This window comes from Magnolia sinica, chromosome 13 (genome assembly GCF_029962835.1).
Source record: "Magnolia sinica isolate HGM2019 chromosome 13, MsV1, whole genome shotgun sequence".
Taxonomy (NCBI): domain Eukaryota; kingdom Viridiplantae; phylum Streptophyta; class Magnoliopsida; order Magnoliales; family Magnoliaceae; genus Magnolia; species Magnolia sinica.
In genome coordinates, this window is record NC_080585.1 from 81,335,638 (window position 1) to 81,350,207 (window position 14,570).

General features: G+C 39.8%; 2 non-coding genes across 2 annotated transcripts; both read left to right on the forward strand.

Annotated features, from left to right (window-relative positions):
- The first annotated feature begins 2,666 nt into the window (after window positions 1-2,666).
- LOC131224554 (small nucleolar RNA R71) lies at window positions 2,667-2,773 on the forward strand. Its single transcript, XR_009161028.1, has one exon. It is a non-coding gene; the product is annotated as a small nucleolar RNA R71 (small nucleolar RNA).
- A 9,557-nt stretch (window positions 2,774-12,330) lies between these two features.
- On the forward strand, window positions 12,331-12,437 carry LOC131224401 (small nucleolar RNA R71). Its single transcript, XR_009160889.1, has one exon. It is a non-coding gene; the product is annotated as a small nucleolar RNA R71 (small nucleolar RNA).
- Window positions 12,438-14,570: the final 2,133 nt, after the last annotated feature.

Consider the following 14,570-nt stretch of genomic DNA (forward strand, 5'->3'; position numbering starts at 1 on the left):
ATTTCCTTACGAACCATGAAAAAACACTTCTCCCAATTAAGCACCAAATACTTTTCTTCACATCTTTTCAGCACACATTTAAGACTCTTTAAGTACTCACTGAAAGATGGACCAAAGATGGAGAAATCGTCCATGAAGACCTCTAGATATTGCCCCACCATATCAGAAAAGATACTCATCATACATTGCTGAAAAGTGGCAGGGGCATTACATAGTCCAAATGACATCTTTCAGTAAGCAAAGGTATCGTAGGGACATGTAAATGTAGTATTTTCCTGATCTTCAGGAGCTATCTCTATCTGATTGTAGTCCGAATGACCGACCATCCTTTCCAAGATATGATCAATGAAGCGCAAAGGAAATTGGTCCTTCCTCGTGACGGTATTCAACTTCCTGTAGTCAATGCACATTCTCCAACCAGTAGTAAATCTAGTTGGCACGAGTTCATTATTGGTATTAGCTACGATGGTGATTCCGGACTTCTTAGGAACCACCTAAGTTGGACTCATGCATTGACTATCGGATATAGGGTATATGATACCCACATCCAATAGTTTAAGAACCTCGACTTTAACCACTTCCTTCATGTTTGGATTTAGTATACGTTGTGATTGTCGAGAGGTCTTCGCATTATCCTCGAGATAAATGCGGTGAGTACAAAACGAAGGGTCAATTCTCTTGAGGTCCACAATCATCCATCCAATGGCTCCCTTATGCTCAATGAGAGTGGATATGAGCATACTCTCCTGTTCTTTCTCCAGGTGGGTAGAGATCACCACCGGGTATGTCTCATCTTGACCTAAATAGACATATTTCAAATCAGAGGGCAAAGGTTTTAGGTCAAGCTTCGGTGCCTTGAGGTTAGACGGCAAAGGCTTTTCTTTGGTTTGGGGCAATTCTTTAAATTGTGGCCTCCATCGGTTAACTTCAAGTACCCGCACAGTATCAAGCATGACAACCATCTCCCTAATCATGTCATCCTCAAAATCATGAGAGTGGGCCAGGCACGTTTCTAGAAGGTCAGATGATAAGGTCAAAGGTGTCCTATCTTCCACAAAAGAGTCAATCATGTTAATGTCGTAGAAATCGTCATCATGTCTGCCGTGTTGAAAAAGATGTTTAACTCCAATGTCATATTCTCGAAAGACATACTCATGACACCATTCCTGCAATTGATAATTACGTTTGAAGTGACAAGGAATGGGCGACGAAGAATGACGGGAATTTGAGTACTCATGTTACTGATGGGTTCGTTATTCAGGACGATAAAATCTACAGGGTAGTAGAATCTGTCAACCTGGACCAACACATCCTCAATTATCCCTCTCGGTACACAAACAGAGCGATCAACAAGTTGTAATGTGGTTAAGGTGAGTTTTCATTCACTCAATTCTAATTGCTTGTATACCGAGTAGGGAATCAGATTGACGCTCGCTCCTAAGTCAAGAAGTGCGTGCTCAATTCGATAGTTCCCGATTACACATGATATGGTTGGGCTACCATGATCTTTGAATTTCTGCGGTACATCGTGCTTTAGGATGACACTCACTTTCTCAGTCACGAAGATTTTCTTTTGAATATTTTGCCGTCTTTCGGTCGTGCAGAAGTCTTTTAGGAATTTGACATATGAAGGTATTTGTTTTACGACATCAAGTAAATGAATGTTGATCTTCACTTGCTTCAACACCTCCAGAATGTTCTGAGAGTTAGAGAGAGGTTTTGGTGCAACCAACCATTGGGGAAATGGAGCAATCGGCTTCCCTTAAGGTTCTGGTTCTAATTCTTATGGAGCATGGCTAGATCTATCATCTTTGTCCTCTTCCGGTTTCTTAGGCTTTTCGGCCTTAACTAGAACGGTTTTTTCAATGATCTTCCAACTCCTGAGAGTGGTGATAGATTTAGCTTGCTCCATCTAATGTGAAGAGCTTGGGTCGTTAACTTCATATTTCGGTTTTGGATTGGGAAGAGGTTGAGCCGAGAGGTTCCCCTTATTACCAATCATATTTTCAGCCTAAGTCCTTGTATCACTTTTGTAAGGTCTTAAAAGACTTGTAGCATACCCTGATTGAAAAGCTCTTACTTTTGAAAATGTTTTAGAACCAAGTCCTCTTGAGGTTTCTCTTGTTGTGGAATTTGATTAAATAAACCATGAGGGGTAGTAGTTTCTCCATTCCTCCAACTGAAGTTTGGATGATTTCTCCAACTAGGATTATATGTATTAGAGGTAGGTCCATTGAAAGGTCTTTGATAATTATTTACGACATTGAATTCCTCATTCAGCAATCCTCGAAAAGCAGGTATTGTTGGACAATTTTCGGTTGTGTGAATGTTGTCATCACAAATACCGTAAACAGTTTCATTAACCTTATCATTCTTTAATTCCATGGCCTCAAATTTCCTTTTGAGATTAGTCATTTTAGAATTGATATCATTATTCGCTTTTAGGAGATACATTCCACCCCTCTCCTTAGATTGAGTCGACCTAGATACGGTGCTTGATTTTGGATATGTCCCATGATTGTGCATTTTCAGCAAGTCTATCCAAGTAGTCCTAGACATCATCGACATTTTTATTCATGAATTCCCCATTGCACATCGTCTCAACTAATTGGTGCATGGAAGATGTCAGTCCGTCATAGAAAAATTGTGTAATGCGCCATGTTTCAAAACCGTGTTGTGGGCATGAACTGACAAGATCCTTGAACCTTTCCTAACATTAGAAGAATGTTTCATCCTCCTTTTGGGCGAAGTTCATGATTGATTTTCTAAGGGTGTTCATTTTATGATGAGAGAAAATTTTCTTTTTGAACTCCCTTTGCATATCATTCCATGTGCTAATAGATCTAGGACGAAGTGAATGCAACCACGTCTTAGCTTTCTCTTTCAAAAAAAAGGGAAAGAGTTTCAGCCTGACTGTCAGATATGTTTGGAAAATATAAAGTGGCTATAATCTCATCAAACTCTTTCAGGTAGAAATATGGATTTTCTGACTCAAGCCCATGAAATTTAGGAAGGAGTTGGATTACCCTTGGCTTAATATCCATGTGTCCCGTATTTTCAGGAAAAATCATGCATGAGGGCATACTCACCCCCGCCGGTTGTAAATACTCTCGTAAAGTATGAGGTGTGGGTGCTTGATGCACCTCATTCTCATCCTGGATGTCCTCCACCCTAGGTTGGGGTAGAAGAGGTTGGTCTGCAGCCATCACTTCAATTAACTCTGGGGATCTCGAGTGGTGTCTAGTCCTGCGATGAATAGTCAACCCCTCGACTAATCCTCCTTCAGTCAAGAGACGTCGAGTGTTGCCATGAACCCACTTGGACATGGAACACTCGCAGCCCTCAATTCAGATTCTAAACCTAACCTAAAAGAAAGAAAGGAAATAAAAATCTAGAAATAAAGAGAAAAGAGTTGAAAAGAAGTTACCAAATTCGAAGTCCCTAAGTTAAAAATCTGCAAAACAAAACAAAACAAGTTAGTTTCTAAAAATAGAAAGTCTAAAGTTAGAAAGTTCCTATTAAAAAAAAAAGTAAACTAGTTTCTAAAAAGGGAAAATTCCTTAAAATCGAAAATAGAAAGTTTCTAAAATTTGATTAGGAAAGTTCTAAACCTAAAAACAAAAAGTAAGTTAGTTTCTAAAAAATAAAAGAAATCCTAGAGTTAGAAAATTTCTAAAAATAGAAAAATAAAACCTAATCCTAAAAATAGAAAAACAGAAAAATTAGAAAGAGATTACCAATTTAGAAAGTCTATGTCAAGATCCTACAAAATAGGAAAATTATGTTAGTTTCTAGAAATCAAATAGAAAAATCTAAATCTAAAAAATCCATAATCTTAACCTAATTCTAAAACTAGTTAATCTCAGAAAAATGTAATCGTCAATCCCCGGCAACGGCGCTAAAAACTTGTTCACACCCCAAGTATAGGGTTGTGATGTAGTAATAATCTCGGTAAGACCGAGGTCGAATCCATAGGAACTAAACTTTGTACATAATCTAAAAGTAACTTGAACTAGAACTAGGCGAAGATGTAATCTAAATCAGGAAAAATTAAGGGAATAATGCTGAATAAATTTATTTAAAACATGTAAAATTCAAAGGTGGGAAACTAGGGTACTGTTCACTCCCCAAGTATAGGGTTGTGATGTAGTAATAAACTTGGTGAGACCGAGGTCGAATCCCAAGGGACCGAAACCTATACGTAATCTGAAGCTAACTAGAACTAGAATGAGATGAAATCTAAATCGAGTGTGATTTGAGGAATAATCGTGGAAAAATTATCTAAAACTTAAGTAATTCAGAGGAAGGAAACTAGGGATTCAGAGGATCCACTTGTAGGGATCAGGGAGATCTTATACCTGCATCAAGAATTATGGAATTTAAGCTGAACTTACTTGATCTGGTTTTCAAGAAATGAAAGGTATATAAATTAGAATGGATTCCATCATCTAACCATGCCTAGGAGACAAAGCAAACAACAGAATTAAACCAATTACCAACCAATCAACAATGCATGAAGGTTAGGAAGGGTACCGTCATCCGACCATGCCCATGAGACGATGGTGAACAACAGGGCTTCCTGACGTCATAAACATCAAAAGGAGGAAGAAAATATTCAAAGCCATTGCAGACCCATTGTAATTTCAATCACAACAGACCATTAAAGACTAAAAAATATTCCTTCGATAATCAACTAAAATCAAATTCAATTCATAAATTTAATAGTTAAATCAAGGCATAAAAATAGAGTCTTCCATCTCACTACAAGCTTCACCTCTTAGCCCTAGCTAAGAGGTTTAGCCTAGCATAATCATGTTAGAACCAAAGAAAAAACATCAAAGGAAAGAAATAAAATAAAATGAAAAGAAAAAGGAAAAACCGGATATCTCTCTCTCTCTCGTGCAATCGTCTAGCCACGTCCCTGACAAGCTTCCTTCTTCTCTTTTCTCTTGTGCCCCTTCCCTTTTTTCCTGCCCTTCTCTCTTTTCTCTCTTATATCTTCTACTCCGGTGGAGAGGTCTCTTTGAGTCAGAAAGAAAATCATTTTTTGGAAACTTCCTGCGGAGACCTTACGCAGCCAGAAGACAATTCACAACCGGAAGCTTGAACGGCTTGCGGTCGAGGTCAACCCGTGTTTTCGCGCTCTGAACGGACCGATCGGAATATCTAAACCGTTCAGTCCTCTTGGTCCTGGTCGGCTACAACTGGAGATTAATTTGGACGGTCCAGATGGACGGACCGACTCTTTCCATGCTTGCAAAGTGGCCTGCATCAGCCGGGCTTTTCGCTGTGCGTAAACAGGGCCTGTAGACGGATCGGCGCTAGACTCTCGGTGGGGCCCACTTCCATTGTATTTTGAGAGATCCACTCCGTCCACCGAATTACTCTCGGAATTTCGGTCGGGAACGGCCGATGTTGGAAGGTTATTGGTGTGGCCCACGAGACTTTATTTCTACCGTTCATCCTTCGTTTGGACAGCTGGCTTTCGATCCTCATTACTTCTGGGAATTCTTCCACATAGGCCTTGGTCAGCAGCCTTGTGAGCTTTCACTGGATGGTCAGGATCTTCCATTGGATCAATGGTGGTGGGCCACTAACACCCACAGCGGACACCCTTGCGTAAACAAGGATTCTCGGAAAACAGTCAGTCAAACCGACTTTGAGCGAGAATCTCGGTCCAGTGTACGTTGAGTGCACATGCACTTTGTGTACGTGCGATGTACATGTGGCTCCATTGTGATGGTCGTGAGAAATCCGTTCCGTCCATCTCTTTTCTCAGATCATTTTAATAGTTGGGACCACAATTGAAGCATATCTAGATATCAGGCGGGCCCCAAATCAAGATTTAAGAGGCTAATCCGTCCGTTGGGACACTTCCACAAGGATCCAATAGCTGAATTTCTATGTGTATGGTTAATTTATGGTCTTCAGTCTATGTGTGAAGTTTCGAGCCGAACGGATGGTGGAAAACTTGTGATCTTGCATTCTGCCTGACTTTCAAGCCACTTAAGCTTCAGTTTCTCGATTTTCTCGGATCTCTGGCGTGTAATTCCATCGATCTTGGTCCCCTGGAGTCCCGTCCAATGCCTTAGTGATGCCTGAGCTTTAAATCCATGCTTTTACCATCCTTTCCAGTCCATGCTCGTAAATATACTCTGCATCACAAATACAATTAAATCAGGTCATTAACCGGCATCATGCTTGTAAATCCAGGAAATAATTGGGGTCTAATATGCAATATTTGACCCTCAACACAACCCCCAACCAGCATTTTGCTAGTCCTGAGCAAGGTATGTGAAAAATAAGTTTAGAATTACAGAACAATTTCTATAAACTCGAATGATTTTTGCAGAATAATCCAGATATGAGAATTCTTAGATTCATGAATGTTGGGTATTACTTTCTCCTAGATTCAGGCGCATGGTAAACTTCATAATCAAGTTCAAAAAAAAGTATTAATCCCACAATCAGAGAATTCTAAACATTGAGTTCCATGGGTGTATCGTGTAATCTTGGCTTATCATTAAGGTTCACTTCTTAATTTCATGATATTATCGGTAAACACTAAGATAATTCATAATAACTAAAACTTTCCTCACGGATCATCGACCTTTGATATATTTTTTTTCATTAAAATACCGCCAAGGGGAGGAATCAAATCTTCAACTATAGGGAGCAAACCTATGATGAAGACCATTGCCCACCCCTTTCCGCCGGCTACTTTAGGAAATTGAACCTTCACCCATAGGGAGCAAACCTATGGTGAAGATTATTCACCCAATCCTTTCAATTTTTCTCAGGCTAGTTCCTTTCATGCTTAGTGAGTACCAAGTAAATCCTTCAATGTCAAACTGAAACCTTAATGTGAAAGCAAGATGTGACATGTGAGATCATAACTCAATCAATGTGTACAACTTCTAATTCTGGATTAACAATTCAAACTTAATTATGCAATCCAATAGATACTGAATCCAAGCATCTTAAATTACAACATCACGTATCTTGAAATTCCAAGTGCCCTAGATGGCCGTCACAATCCCTTCGAATTCACAAGAAAGTCCAGCAAAATTAAAAATTTTCACAATTTTTGCTCAAGACTAAGAAAACGCTGATTAGGAAACCTAATCTCCCACCCCCAACCTAAAATCTACATTGTCCTCAATGTAAAAGAAATAAGCATGCAATGCACATGGGACAACAAAAATATAAGAGGAGTGATGGAAAGATAGTACCTGGACGAAAGAATCAAAAGGCTTTCCAAAGATATCTATGTAAGACCGGGTCAGCACAAGAGAGAAACCAACAGAAAAATAAAGATAACCAAAAATGAAATCCTACCTACACCACTTTCGTAGGTGCTCTCGATTGCATTTAGCGTATGCAACAAGCCTTTAAACCCTTAGGTTGCCCTTAGTGGACGAGTTGTAGTCTCGTGAGGGTTTGCAGTAATGTTACCACAAACATTGAACTAACTAATGATAAAAAATGAAATGAAATGAAGAGCTGGGCTGCCTCCCAAGAGTGCTAAGTTTACCGTCTTCAGCCAGACAAATAAAGCAACTACCCTAGTCCTATGAAAGCAATAAACCTACCTATACCTCCATTAGATTAGGAGATCAATCCTGGTAAACAGGAGCAGTCAGGGGCATGGACATGTCCTTTGAATCAAATTTCTCGACAAATGGTTTCAATCAATGTCCATGGACTTTAAACTCCTTGCCATTGTCGGGATCTCTTATCTCAATGGCCCCATGAGGAAAAACAGTAACAACAATGTAAGGGCCGGTCCAACGAGATCGAAGCTTACCCGAAAAGAGATGTAATCGAGAATTGTACAAAAGGACCTTCTGACCAGGCGTGAATGATTTTCGCAAAATGTGTTGGTCATGAAATGCTTTTATCTTGTTCTTGTAAATTCTCGAATTGTCGTATGCATCATTCCGGATTTCCTCAAGTTCATTCAATTGAAGTTTGCGTAGTGAGCCAGCGTTATCTATATTGAAATTAAGATTTTTGATCGCCCAGTACACTTTATGTTCCAGTTCCACAGGCAAGTGACAAGCTTTCCCATAGACAAGTCTAAAGGGGGACATTCCAAAAGGGGTTTTAAAGGCAGTACGGTATGCCCATAAGGCATCAGTCAATCGGGTTGACCAATCCTTACGATCAGGGTTAACCGTTTTCTCCAAAATGTGTTTAATTTTCCTATTAGAAATCTCAGCTTGCCCACTTGTCTGTGGGTGGTACAGGGTGCTCACCTTATGAGGGATACCATATTTCTTCATTAAGCTCTCAAATGGTTTATTACAAAAGTGTGAGCCCCCATCACTAATGATGGTTCGAGGCGTTCCGAATCGAGAAAGGATGTTTTCTTTTAGGAATTTAATGACCGTGCGATGGTCATTAGTTCGACACGGAATCGCTTCGACCTATTTAGTGACATAATCCACGACGAGTAAAATATACAGATTTCCAAACGATTGGGGGAATGGTCCCGTGAAATCGATGCCCCAGCAATCAAATGCTTCAATAATAAGGATGAGATTCAAAGGCATCATATTTCGACGGGACAATGCTCCCAATTTCTGACAACACTCACAAGCTTTACAAAACTCATGAGTGTCCCTAAACATAGTGGGCCAGTAAAAGCCACACTGCAGAATCTTGGCCGTGATCTTTTTAGCAGAAAAGTGACCGCCACAGGCCCGTGAGTGACAGAAGGAGATGACGCTCTGATGCTCATCATCTGGTACACATCTCCTTAAGATTTGGTCTGGGCAATATTTAAATAAATAAGGATCATCCCAGAAAAAGTTGCGCACCTCGGTGAAGAATTTCTTCTTATCTTGCGCAGTCCACTGTGTCGGTATGGCACCTGTAGCAAGATAATTAGCAATATCAGCAAACCAAGGTGAATGGGAGACTCTGAACAGTTGTTCATCAGGGAACATGTCGTTGATATGGGTCGTCTCAAGGGAATCAGAGGTATTAAGGCGAGAAAGGTGATCGGCCACAACGTTTTCTACTCCCTTTTTATCTTTAGTTTCCAAATCAAATTCTTGGAGTAGAAGGATCCATCGTATCAGGCGGGGCTTAGAATCATTCTTAGAGAGCAGATACTTCAGTGCCGCATGATCTGTATAGATAATGATCTTGGATCCGATCAGGTAGGACCTAAATTTGTCCAAGGCGAACACTATGGCTAAAAGTTCCTTTTCCGTAGTTGAGTAGTTTACTTGAGCCAGATTTAAAGTCCTACTCGCGTAATGGATGACGTAGGGTCTCTTATCTTTTCTCTGGCCTAAAACCGCTCCAAGAGCATAATCAGAAGCGTCGCACATAAGCTTAAAAGGAAGGCTCCAGTCGGGTGGCTGCATGATAGGTGCAGTGGTTAACGTGCCCTTAAGCTTGGTGAAAGCTTCCTGGCATTGCTCAGTCCACTCGTACGGAGCATCCTTTTAAAGAAGATTACATAAAGGACGAGAGAGGAGACTAAAGTCCTTTATGAATTGCCTGTAAAATCCTGCGTGCCCTAAGAAGGATCGCATGTCTCTGATGTTCTTGGGTGGAGGTGGGTTAGAGATAAGATCGATTTTTACCTTATCTACCTCGATTCCCTTGGACGAGATGATATGCCCAAGGACAATTCCCTTCTGAACCATGAAATGACACTTCTCCCAATTAAGTACCAAGTTCTTTTCTTCACATCTTTTCAGCACACATTTAAGACTTTCTAAGCACTTGCTGAAAAATGGACCGTAAACAGAGAAATCGTCCATGAAGACCTCTAGATATTGCCCCACCATATCAGAAAAGATACTAAGCATACATTACTGAAAGGTGGCAGGGGCATTACATAGTCCGAATGGCATCCTTCGATAGGCAAAGGTGCCGTAGGGACATGTAAATGTGGTCTTTTCCTAGTCTTCAGGGGCTATCTCTATCTGGTTGTAGCCCGAATACCCGTCAAGGAAATTGTAATAGGAATGACCAGCTAACCTTTACAGGATCTGATCAATGAATGGTAAAGGAAAGTGGTCTTTCCTTGTGACGGTATTCAACTTCCTGTAGTCAATGCACATTCTCCAACCAGTAGTGACTCTAGTTGGCACGAGTTCATTGTTAGCATTGGCTACGATGGTGATTCCGGACTTCTTAGGGACCACTTGAGTTGGACTCACCCATTGACTATCAGATATAGGGTATGTGATACCCACGTCCAATAGTTTAAGAATCTCGGCCTTAACCACTTCCTTCATGTTTGGATTTAGTCTACGTTGTGGTTGCCGAGCGGTTTTTACATTATCCTCAAGATATATGCGGTGAGTACAAATCGAGGGATCGATTCCCTTGAGGTCCGCTATCGTCCATCCCAGGGCTCCTTTATGCTCAATGAGAGTAGATATGAGCATACTCTCCTGTTCTTTCTCTAGGTGGGCAGAGATCACCACTGGGTAAGTCTCATCTTGACCTAAATAGGCATATTTCAAATCAAAGGGAAGAGGTTTTAGGTCAAGCTTCGACGGCTTAAGGTTAGACGGTAGAGGCATTACATCGGTTTGTGGCAATTCTTCAAATTGTGGCCTCCACCGGTTAACTTCAAGTACCGGTGTAGTATCAAGCAAGGCACACGTCTCTCTAATCATGTCATCATCAAAATCATGGGAGTGGGCCAGGCACGTCTCTAGAGAGTCAGAGGATAAGGTTAGAGGTGTCGTATCTTCCACTAAAGAGTCAATCATGTTGATGTCGTGGAAATCGTCATCCTCCTCTAAGTTTCTACCGTTATTGAAAAAGATGTTTGACTCCAATGTCATATTCCCAAAAGACATAGTCATGACACCATTCCTGCAATTGATAATTGCATTTGAAGTGGCAAGGAATGGGCGGCCAAGAATGACGGGGATCTGAGTGCTTATGTTATTGATGGGTTCGGTGTCCAGGATGATAAAATCTACAGGGTAGTAAAATCTATCAACTTAGATCAACACATCCTCAATTATCCCTCTTGGTACACAAACAGATCGATCAGCAAGTTGTAGTGTGGTTAGGGTGGGTTTTAATTCACCCAAACCTAACTATTTGTATACCGCGTAAGGAATCTGATTGACGCTCGCTCCTAAGTCAAGAAGTGCATGATCAATTCGATGGTCCCCGATTACACATGATATGGTTGGGCTACCGGGATCCTTGAATTTCTGTGGCACGTCTTGCTTTAGGATGACACTCACTTTCTCGGTCAAGAAGATCTTCTTTTGAATACTCTGCCGTCGTTTGGTCGTGCATAAGTCTTTCAGGAATTTGGCATATGAAGGTATCTGTTTCACGACATCAAGTAGAGGAATGTTGACTTTCACTTGTTTCAACACCTCTAGGATATCCTGAGAGTTAGAGAGAGGTTTTGGTGAAACCAACCGTTGGGGGAATGGAGCAACTGGCTTCTCTAGAAGTTCCGGTTCTAATTTTTGTGGGGTATCACTAGATCCATCATTGTTGTCCTCTTCTGGTTCTTAAGGCTTTTCGGGCCTAACTGGAAGAGTTTTATCAATGATCTTTCCACTCCTAAGAGTGGTGATGGATTTAGCATGCCCCATCTGATTTGAAGAGTTGGGATCATTAATCTCGTACTGCGGTTTAGGATTGGGGAGAGGTTGTGCAGGAAGCATCCCATTTTCTATAACCGTCATACGAGAATCTATCTTTTGCATAAAATCTGTAATTCCCCGCATTGCCTGAGCCAGCTCTTGTATGGAATTTTGAACCGGTTCTTCTTGAGGTTTCACTTGATTCGGATTTCGATTGAAGAAACCTTGAGGGGTAGCCGTTTGTCCATTCCTCCAACTAAAGTTTGGATGATTTTTCCAACCAGGATTGTACGTATTGGAGTTAGGTCCAATAAAAGGTTTTTGATAGTTGTTTACGGCATTAGCTTGTTCATTCAACACTCCTCGAAAGGCGGGTATTGTAGGACAATTTTCAGTTGTATGAATGTTGCAATCACAGATGCCGCAAACAATTTCATTAACCTTATCATTCTTTCCTTCCATGGCCTCAACTTTCCTTATGAGCGTAGTTACTTTACACTTGAGGTCATCCTCTTCTTTCAAGAGATATAATCCACCATTCTCCTTTAATTGAGTCGGCCTAGACGTGGTGTTCAACTTTGGGTAATAGTCCCATGATTGTGTTTTTTCAGCAAAACTATCGAGGTAATCCCATACCTCGTCAACATCTTTATTAATGAACTCTCCATTACACATTGTCTCGACCATTTGGCGCATGAAAGATGTCAGTCCATCATAGAAAAAATTTGTAATGCGCCACATTTCAAATCCGTGTTGTGGGCATGAACTGACGAAATCTTTGAACCTTTCCCAACATTGGAAGAATGTTTCATCTTCCTTTTGGGCAAAGTTCATGATTGCTTTTCTAAGGGTAATCGTTTTATGATGTGGGAAGAATTTTTTTATGAATTCCCTCTGCATGTCGTTCCATGTGCCAATGGATCTAGGATGCAGTGAATGTAACCACGTCTTAGCTTTCTCTTTTAAGGAAAAAGGAAAGAGTTTCAGCCTGATTGTATCCTCAGATACATTAGGAAAACATAATGTAGCTATAATCTTATCGAACTCTTTCAAATGTTAATATGGACTTTCTGATTCAAGTCCATGGAATTTGGGAAGGAGTTGGATAACTCCTGTCTTGATGTCCATTTGTCCTGTGTTTTCAGGGAAAATCATGCATGAGGGCGTACTCACTCCCACCGGTTGTAGATAATCTCGTAAAGTACGAGGCGGAGGTGCCTGATGCACCTCGTTCTCATCTTGGGTATCCTCCACCCTGGGTGGAAGTAGAGGAGGTTGGTTTTCAGCCATAACTTCAATTAACTCAGGGGATTTCGAGTGGTGTCTAGTCCTGCGATGGATAGTCAACCCCTCAACCAATCCTCCTTCAGTCAAGAGACGTCGAGTGTTGTCACGGGCCCACTTGGGCATGAAACACTCACAACCCTCAATTAAATTCAAAACCTAATCCTAAGAAAGGGAAAGAAAATCTAGAAAGAAAGAGAGAGTTGGAAAGAAATTGCCAAATTGGAGTCCCTAAGTTAAAAACCTGCAAAATAAAACCAAATAAGTTAGATTCTAAAAAGAGAAGAACAATCCTTTAAAAGAAAGATAGCAGTAAACTAATTTCTAAAAGAAGGAATTCCTAAAAGAAAGTGAAAATTTCTAAAATAAATTAGGAAAGTCCTAAACTAGAAAGTAAATTACTAAAAGAGAACTGAAAAATAGAAAGTAGGGAAGGAGCTTACCGAATTAGAAATTTCTATCTTAAAAGCCTACAAAATAGGAAGGTTAGTTTCTAAAAAATTCTAAAAATAGATTAGGAAACAAAATTAGATTCTAAAAGAGTTAAAATTAAAAAGTTAATAAAAATAAAAATAGAAAGTTAATTCCTAAAAAGGGAAATAATTAACCTAGTTTCTAAAAACAAAAGAGGAAAAATTTCAAAAATAAACTATTTCCTACAAATAGGAAAATACTAGAATTAGAAAATTTCTAAATTTTAAACCATAATTTTAAAAGTGAAAAAAGTTAGAGAAATTAGGAAAAAATTACCAATTTAGGAACTTATGTCAGGATCCTACAAAACATGGAAACAAGTTAGTTCTAGAAATCAATTAAAAACCTAAAACTAAAGTTAGTCAAATTCTAATATTAAACTAATTCTAAACCTAATTAATTTCAGAGAATCGATGCTAGTTGGGGGTTGAAAAACTTGTTCACTCCCCAAGTATAGGGTTGTGATGTAGTAATAAACTCGGTGAGACCGAGGTCGAATCCCAAGGGACTGAAACTTGTACGTAATCTGAAGCTAATTAGAATTAGAACTAGAATAAGATGAAATCTAAATCGAGTGTGATTTGAGGAATAATCGTGGAAAAATTATCTAAAACTTAAGTAATTCAGAGGAAGGAAACTAGGGATTCAGAGGATCCACTTGTAGGGATCAGGGAGATCTTATGCCTGCATCAAGAATTATGGAATTTAAGCTGAACTTACTTGATTTGGTTTTCAAGAAATGAAAGGTATATAAATTAGAATGGATTCTATCATCTAACCATGCCCAGGAGACAAAGCAAACAACAGAATTAAACCAATTACCAACCAATCAACAATGCATGAAGGTTAGGAAGGGTACCATCATCCGACCATGCCCATGAGACGATGGTGAACAAAAGGGCTTCCTGACGTCATAAACATCAAAAGGAGGAAGAAAATATTCAAAGCCATTGCAGACCCATTGTAATTTCAGTCACAACAGACCATTAAAGACTAAAAAATATTTCTTCGATAATCAACTAAAATCAAATTCAATTCATAAATTTAATAGTTAAATCAAGGCATAAAAATAGAGTCTTCCATCTCACTACAAGCTTCACCTCTTAGCCCTAGCTAAGAGGTTTAGCCTAGCATAATCATGCTAGAACCAAAGAAGAAACATCAAAGGAAAGAAATAAAATAAAATGAAAAGAAAAAGGAAAAACCGGATATCTCTCTCTCGTGCAA